General features: G+C 51.8%; 1 non-coding gene across 1 annotated transcript; it reads right to left on the bottom strand.

The window, feature by feature from the left end:
* Window positions 1-2,521: 2,521 nt before the first annotated feature.
* Window positions 2,522-2,593, bottom strand: Trnah-gug (transfer RNA histidin (anticodon GUG)). Its single transcript has one exon. It is a non-coding gene; the product is annotated as a tRNA-His (tRNA).
* Between the last annotated feature and the right edge of the window lie 5,912 nt (window positions 2,594-8,505).

Raw genomic sequence — 8,505 nt, 5'->3', positions numbered from 1 at the left:
TGGCTGCCTGTCATGTTTTACGTTATGCAAAAAAAAAAAAAAAAAAAAAAAACTCATTAAGTTGAAATTTCCGCACACAGATGAATGAAGACAATTGCTTGATGAAACTGTCATCCTTTCATGACCATTAACCGTATTGTTCAATGAATCCCTGCAGTCCGGCACAGTGCCTGATGAGTGGAAGCTTGCTAACGTAACTCCGATTTTCAAAAAAGGCAGTATATCTTAACCATGTAATTACCGGCCAGTCAGCTTAACCTGAGTCGTATGCAAAATGCCTGAAACACTAATAAGAGATTAACTCGTTAATCACTTAGAAGAAAACAACTTACTTAAAAATATTCAACACGGCTTCCGCAACAAACGCTCTTGTTTGACGAACCTCTTACACTTGTGTGATATTCTGAACCAGTGTGACGAGAGTAAAGCGGTAGATATAATGTATCTTGATTCTCAAAAGTTCTTCGACAAAGTCCCCCACAAACGTTTACTGATCAAACTAAAATCACACGGTACCCAAGGCGACGTGTTGCGATGGGTTGCAAACTGGCTAAACAACCGTAAACAAAGAGTAGCAATGAATGGAAAACCATTCAAGTGGACTAACGTAACCAGCGGGATGCCACAGGGATCAGACTTAGGAGCTGTTCTTGTTCTCTTCCTTGTTTATATTAACAGCATAGATGAGGGCGTTACCAGTATAATATCGAAGTTTGCTGATGACACCAAAATAGCGAATTCCGTAGACTCTAACGAACAAGTAATAGAAATGCAGAAAAATGTAGACAAATTGACAGTGGGGGCAAACCTGGCAGATGAGTTTTAATGCAGATAAGTGCAAAGTGCTTCACATAGTGTATAGAAACGAGAAAGCAAAGTATATTTTTAAATGATAAATGTTAAAACGTTGCCTTTTAAGTTTTCAGCCATTATTTCTTGTTACTGAGTGCAAAGAGATCTGGAAAAGATTTTCGTAATCTATCTTATCGATATTTTTGAGTATTTTGAAAGTTTCGATGAGATCACCTCTGACTCGACGATCTCTTAGGGAGAACATATGTAATCTTTTCAATCGTTCCTCGGGTGTTTTACAATGGAAGCAACGCGCAATGAATCCCAAGATGGTGTTTGCTTCACGCCTTGCTGCCGAGCACTGTGTACCGCATTTCAAGTCACTTCTTACTGTTACGTCCAGGTCCTTCTCTTCAGTAACTCTCAGCAAATTTTGTTCTTGTAATTTATAGTTCTACTTAACATTGTTGTGGCCGACGTGCATAACTTTAAGCTTAGCTCCATTAAAATGTAACAGCCATTTCTCACTCCAAGTACTTAGGTTATCTAAATCCCGCTGGATGGCTTCACAGTCGTCTCTAGTCAGTACTTTACCGCCTAGATTAGTATCATCGGCAAATTTGGATATTTTCGATACAATTCCGCAGTCTAAATAATTAATGTATTCTCCACTGTACTGATTCTAATGGACCTATATCTTTCCTATAATGTCGGGACCAGAACGGCACAGCGTAGTCTAGATGAGGTCTGACCAGTGCCAAATATAACTTTGATATTACTTCGGACCTTCTACTTTTAACACTCCTAAAATTAATCCTAATACCCTATTTGCCATGTTTCTGGCCTCTATGCATTGCTTTCCTAGACGGAGTTCAGAGTTAACTATAACTCCTTAATCTTTTTCGTATCCCGTACCTACCAGAGTTTCGTTGTTTATTGTGTACCTATTGTGTGGGTTTCCTCTACCTACGCCAAGTACTTTGCATCTGTTGATATTAAACTGCATTTGCCATCTGTCCGTCCATTCATTCATCCTATCTAAATCTGCCTGCAAGGCGATGGCATCCGATTCTGACCAAATTAATCTACCTATCTGTGTCATCCGCAAATTTACTATCATCACTACTAATTCCACTATCCATGTCATTGACGTATATTAAAAACAACAACGGCCCTAATACTGATCCCTGTGGCGCCCCACTAATTACATGACCCCAGTCGGATTTAGAGCCGTTTTATACAACTCTTTGTCGCCTGTCGCTTAGCCATGACCTTATCCAGCCTATCACCCTCCCATCTATCCCGTGTGCCCTAACCTTTCTCAGGAGCCTCTGATGGGGTACCTTGACAAAGGCTTTACTAAAGTCCAGATATAAGATGTCATAACTATCACCATTATCTGCTGCCTCGTACACTTTACTGTAAAAACTTAACAAGTTTGTCAGGCAAGACTTCTCCTTCGTGAAGCCATGCTGTGACTGATTTATCAATTATGTTTGTCTAAATGCTCTCTAATGTTCCTCGTTATTATTGACGCCAATAATTGACCCACAACTGAAGTTAAGCTGACAAGTCTATAATTAGACGCTAAAGTTTTATCTCCTTTCTTAAAGATGGGTACTACATTAGCCTGCCTCCACATTACTGGTACCTCACCTGACTCAAGTGATTTCCTAAAGACAGAAACTAGCGGCTCACTAATAACCTCAAAAAGAATTCGCATTATCTCTGCCGTGACCAGGATTCGAACCTGGGTTATTGCGGCCACAACGCAATGTACTAACCACTATACGATCACGGCCACTGAAGCTTGTAACGGCCACTGAAGATTGTACGACCACTGAAGCTTGCACGGCCACTGAAGCTTGGAAGGAGGAGGGGATGCGAGTGCGCAGCACCTCCCTATCCTCCCCAAAGCAGGTGAGTGCACAGCAGCAAGGAAGGCAGGTGAGTGCACAGCAGCAGGGAAGGCAGGTGAGTGCACAGCAGCAAGGAAGGCAGGTGAGTGCACAGCAGCAGGGAAGGCAGGTGAGTGCACAGCAGCAAGGAAGGCAGGTGAGTGCACAGCAGCAAGGAAGGCAGGTGAGTGCACAGCACCTCCTTACCACCCCCGGGGAGAGCAAGGAGGTGAGTGCACAGCACTTCCCTTCTCTCCCCACCTAACCCTGACAAGTCTACGGACTACCAGGTAAAATAAATAAATAAATAAATAAATAAAATGAATAAAATAAATAAATAAATAAATAAAACCAATAAAAGAAATACACAAAAAAATAAAAAGGTGCGGACTACCAACTTGACTGACCCTGGCACCACCAGCCTGACTGACCCTGGCACCACCAGCCTGACTGACCCTGGCACCACCAGCCTGACTGACCCTGGCACCACCAGCCTGACTGACCCTGGCACCACCAGCCTGACTGACCCTGGCACCACCAGCCTGACTGACTGACCCAGGCACCACCAGCCTGACTGACTGACCCTGGCACCACCAGCCTGACTGAGCCTGGCACCACCAGCCTGACTGACCCTGGCACCACCAGCCTGACTGACCCTGGCACCACCAGCCTGACTGACCCTGGCACCACCAGCCTGACTGACCCTGGCACCACCAGCCTGACTGACTGACCCTGGCACCACCAGCCTGACTGACCCTGGCACCACCAGCCTGACTGACCCTGGCACCACCAGCCTGACTGACCCTGGCACCACCAGCCTGACTGACTGACCCTGGCACCACCAGCCTGACTGACCCTGGCACCACCAGCCTGACTGACCCAGGCACCACCAGCCTGACTGACCCTGGCACCACCAGCCTGACTGATCCTGGCACCACCAGCCTGACTGACTGACCCTGGCACCACCAGCCTGACTGACCCTGGCACCACCAGCCTGACTGACCCTGGCACCACCAGCCTGACTGACCCTGGCACCACCAGCCTGACTGACCCTGGCACCACCAGCCTGACTGACTGACCCTGGCACCACCAGCCTGACTGACCCTGGCACCACCAGCCTGACTGACCCTGGCACCACCAGCCTGACTGACCCTGGCACCACCAGCCTGACTGACTGACCCTGGCACCACCAGCCTGACTGACCCTGGCACCACTAGCCTGACTGACTGACCCTGGCACCACCAGCCTTGTAGCAAATAATCTAGTCAGCCATAGAAACATCCCATTTTCTCTTCTCTATCTCTGGCGAGTTAAGAGATTAAAGGACTTGCAACTGCTGACGGTTACCTGTCGGTTTTCTCTTCTCACATTCCTGGCGGCTTCCACCTAGATCACTAGAAATGGTGACCCCGGAGTGACCGTTATGTAGCAAATAATCTAGTCAGCCATAGAAACATCCCATTTTCTCTCATATTCAGGGTACACTAAAGCTTACGCGCTTCTCAGAACCAGTAATATGTAAACACAAGTCACCGCTCCAAGCACTCCGTTTTCTCTTATATGTTTTCAGCCTCCCGTTCTCTTTCTACCGCACAGATTTTTCGTCTTTCATCTCTTCTTCCTCATTTTTTATACATACACATTCTGTGCACGCTTTTCGACACATACGTTACACGTCTTTTCTATACATCATATTACTCCTTTCTTCACACAGACATACACACACACATTCACTCTCTTTGTTCATATCTTTATGTAAATCATTTTTTATGTTCAGTATTTCTTGTGTACATGTTCATGTTTTTGTTAAATACAGGAGAGAGAGTTTAACCAGTCTAACAAGTGGCTATAAATACAACCTTAGCTGGTGAACAAAAAGAGTTAAGAGATTAAAGGACTTGCAACTGCTGACGGTTACCTGTCGGTTTTCTCTTCTCTATCTCTGGCGAGTTAAGAGATTAAAGGACTTGCAACTGCTGACGGTTACCTGTCGGTTTTCTCTTCTCACATTCCTGGCGGCTTCCACCTAGATCACTAGAAATGGTGACTCGGAGTTAGACCGTAGTGGCCAGCTCCACCAATGCTGTGTCCCAGGTTCTTTAGCACTATAGCGTCGCCACAGCTATAGGTACCTCGCCCAGGTCAGCCCCCGCCTGACACGGACCACCACGGCCAAACCGCCACCCAGCCTGGCCCAGCCGTGACCCACCGACGCCACCCAGCCCGGCCAGCCGCCACGTGACACACACACACCGTCACCCAGCCCAGCAACCGTGGTCACCGCCGCTGCCTCGCCAGTCACCAGCCACCCTCTCTCGCAGCTGTGACTCACCACGCCTTGCCAGCCACCCAGGCCACTGAGGCCACGCTCACCTGCCGCCTCACCACCGCCACCAGGTCACTCCCTCTCCTGCTGCCGTGACCCACCGCGCCAACTCCACCTGCTGCCTGGTCACCTGCCACCCCTGCCACACCTGCTGCCCAGCCTCCATCACCACCACAGCAGCAGCAACACCTCTCCGGCTCACCACGCACGGTCACCGCCACCCGGCCGTGACCCCACTGGCCCTGATTTCGCTTCTCTACAACAGGGCGGCGCCCCCTGCACCGGTACTCCCGTCTTCCGCTCGACAACAGGGCGGCGTTCCCTGCAACGTTCCCCCACCAAAGTGTTAGTGCTCCCGACCGTCCCTCCCCTCTCCCCCGTCGTCCACCCTCCCCCTGTGTGTGTTAACCCCTGCCCCTAGAAAACTCCCTAGTGTGCATCAGCGCGTACCAACCCCCGTGTGCCAGACACCAACACCTACACATACACACACACACACACAGACTACACACTTCGTTCACGGCAGTGCGTTCCAAGCCGTAAGTGCGAGTGTGGTAAAGTACGTGCCTAGGACCATCGCTGTCACACCCTCAGCACTGCACAGTGGCGCCCAGCAGGCGTCCCTTGCCACCTCTCGCTGGCACCTGGCGCCGGAGGAGCCCGCGCCTCGCCGACAGGCGTCACTACACCCTGCTCCACGACTCACATAACAAGCCACCAGGCCCCATCGCACGCCAGCAACAAGAAACGGCCATGGCTCCACCGGACACCGCCTCCCCAGCTCCCCCCTTCAGGGCTCCAGCCTTCAACAGCCACGACCCCAACATGTGGTTTACCATCTTGGAGCTGAACTTCAAGGCAAACAACATCACTGAGGCCTTGAAACAGTTCACTCACGCCTGCACTCTCCTGCCACCCGAGGTCCTCTTGCAAGTCTCTGACGCCATCGCGAAAGCCCCCTCTTCGGACAATCCCTACGACGACCTCAGGCAAGCCGTCCTCAAACGCCTTGCGCCAGACCTCGCGCAGCTGGCTGACGACTATATGTCGACAGTTCCGTCGGCAACGCCACCGTCTTCAGTCGCCACTGTCACTAACACAGCAGACGTCCAGCAACTCACCCACATTGTGTCGCAGCTGGCCCTGCAGGTCAGCGCGATGCAGGAACAACTAAATACCCGCCAGCGTCGCCGCCCACCGTCACCTCGACGCCCTCGCTACCGCTCTCGGTCGCGTAGCACTACACGCACCCCGGGCGTCTGCTACTACCACAGCAGGTTCGGTAGCGAGGCCATTAAGTGCACCCAACCCTGCACTTACAACACCACCCCGGCGTCAAACTAAACGGGCGGACGTTCACGGCGCGTACGATCCGCCAGCCCAAGTCACAGCTACTTCACGTCTACGACCGACGCACCGGAATTAAGTTCCTCGTCGACACCGGCGCTGAGGTCAGTGTCCTGCCTGCCACAGACAGCCAGAAGAGGTTGCCTGTAACCACGCACCTCTATGCAGCCAACGCCTCGAAAATTCCTGTGTACGCGCGGCAGACACTACACCTCGAACTCAACCTCCGCCGCTCCTTCGACTGGACCTTTTACGTGGCAGCTGTGACCCAACCCATCCTAGGCGCCGATTTCCTACGCCACCACGACCTCCTAGTCGACTTGAAGCACGGCACGCTGCTGGATCGTCTCACTTCCCTGCGGACCCGTGGCCGAACGGCACCTGGCGAGAGCACCGGAATCTCCGCAGTCTGCCGAGATAACCCCTTCGCCGCCATCCTCAAGGGTTTCCCAACACTAACACAGCCATACTCAGCCACGCAACCAGTGAAACATCACGTCCTGCACTACATAGAGACCACCGGACCACCTGTTTTCGCCAAGGCTCGTCGCTTAGCACCAGAACGCTACAAACAGGTCAGGGCCGAGTTTGAGTCTCTGATGCAGCAAGGCATCATCCGCCCAAGCTCCAGCAACTGGTCGTCTGCGCTTCACGTCGTCCCCAAGAAAAACGGTGACATACGCCCTTGCGGGGACTACAGAGCCCTAAACTCCCGCACCGAGATGGACAGGTATCCAGTGCCTAACATTCAGGAGTTTTCCTCACAACTGCACGGCTCTACAATTTTCTCCAGGATCGACCTCGTAAAGGCCTTCCATCAGATCCCCATCAACCCCGAGGACATCCCGAAGACGGCCATAATCACGCCCTTCGGACTATATGAATACACTAGGATGCCCTTCGGTCTCAAGAACGCTGCTCAAACATTCCAGCGCTTCATGGACGAAGTTTTGCGAGGACTGCAGTTCTGCTTCACTTACGTCGATGACATTCTTGTTGCCAGCCCAGACGACGCTGCTCATCGCCAACACCTCGAGCAAGTCTTCACTCGTCTGAAGGACTACGGCATCCAGGTCAACGCCGACAAGTCCGTGTTCGGCGTGCCTTCAGTCGACTTCCTCAGCCACACTGTGTCCTCCTCAGGCTTCACCCCAACTGCAAGTCGCTGTACTGCCATCCAGAATTTCCCGAAGCCCACAACTCAGCGCCAGTTGAAGCAGTTCCTCGGGATGCTGAACTATTACCACAGGTTCATTCCCCGATGCGCGCTCCTCCTCCAGCCTCTCTACGCCTTAGTGAAGCCAGCCAAACGAGGCCAGTCCGTCACCCTTGCCTGGACGCCCGCAGCTGAGGACGCTTTCCTCGCTGCCCGGAAGGCGCTCACATCCACAGCGCTCAGTTTCCCTGCCCCAGACGCCCCTACTTCCATCGCCACGGACGCCTCAGACACCGGAGTTGGAGCAGTGCTACAGCAACACATCGACGGTGCCTGGAAACCCGTCGCCTTCTTCTCCAAGAAACTCAACACTGCTGAGAAGAAGTACAGCGCCTTCGACAGAGAGCTCCTCGCCATCTACAAGGCATTGAAGCACTTCCAGTACTTTGTCGAAGGACGTCAGTTTCATATCTACACTGACCACAAGCCGCTGACGAGCACCTTCATCAAGAACAAGTCATCCTACTCACCACGTCAACTGCGCCACGTAGACTTCATCTCTCAGTTCACCACGGACCTCCGTTACGTGAAAGGTGAAGATAACGCCCCAGCCGATGCCCTGTCACGCAACATCTGTGCCACATCTACCTCTCTCATCGATTACGCCGCCATTGCTGCCGATCAGGCCGACGACGCCGAGCTGCAGCAACTAAAGGAAAACACCGCACTACAGATGAAGAGAGTACAGCTACCAGGCACTCAAGTGCACATCTACGCTGACGTCTCGACCAACACCGTCAGACCATACCTGCCTCAACGGCACAGGTATCCACTCTTCCGTCAGCTGCACGACCTCTCACATCCTGGCATCAGAGCTTCACAACACATGATGACGTCCCGATTCATCTGGACCGCCATCAACAAGGACGTGAGAGACTGGACACGTAGGTGCACCACCTGTCAGGCCTCCAAGGTGACGCGACACA

Source organism: Scylla paramamosain, unplaced genomic scaffold (assembly GCF_035594125.1).
Source record: "Scylla paramamosain isolate STU-SP2022 unplaced genomic scaffold, ASM3559412v1 Contig39, whole genome shotgun sequence".
Taxonomy (NCBI): Eukaryota; Metazoa; Arthropoda; class Malacostraca; order Decapoda; family Portunidae; genus Scylla; species Scylla paramamosain.
The sequence above is the reverse complement of the archived record's forward strand: the minus strand, read 5'-3'. Positions and strand labels throughout refer to the sequence as shown.